A 426-nucleotide genomic window follows, 5' to 3' on the forward strand; every position below is an offset into this window, starting at 1 on the left:
CTCAAAACTCTTTAAAATACAAATTTCCTTTTGAAAATTGAGCTAAAACTTTTTGACAGTATCACCCGCCCTTAAAACATATAATGATGACATGGGAGAAATCTAAAGTTCTTGTTTTTTTCGAAAATGTTGACAAAATATAAAGCTTCTTCGAAAATCCTCATTATAAGTTATTAAAAGAATTTATACTTGGAATATGACTTCAAGAGACATTTTCGTTAACTCTCCTTAAGACAAACTCGTATTTAAAAGAGATATTATGCAGTTTTTCTGAATTTAAGCATACACCACGTACACGCAGAGTATGTGAGCTTATTTTGTCGATCACATAAATTCATAAGCGTTGAGATATGGCTAAAATTGCCGACGATGAAGAATGAATATGGAAATTCAAAGGTAAATGAACAAGATGGCAATGAATTTGTA

The 426-nt window shown here is 30.5% G+C and overlaps 1 protein-coding gene across 1 annotated transcript in view; it reads right to left on the reverse strand.

The window, feature by feature from the left end:
* Window positions 1-426, reverse strand: part of LOC119591200 (proteoglycan 4-like) — a 3,355-nt gene that overhangs the window by 1,594 nt on the left and 1,335 nt on the right. The gene's annotated exons all lie outside the window — the stretch shown is intronic.

Source organism: Penaeus monodon, chromosome 28, assembly GCF_015228065.2.
Source record: "Penaeus monodon isolate SGIC_2016 chromosome 28, NSTDA_Pmon_1, whole genome shotgun sequence".
Taxonomy (NCBI): Eukaryota; Metazoa; Arthropoda; class Malacostraca; order Decapoda; family Penaeidae; genus Penaeus; species Penaeus monodon.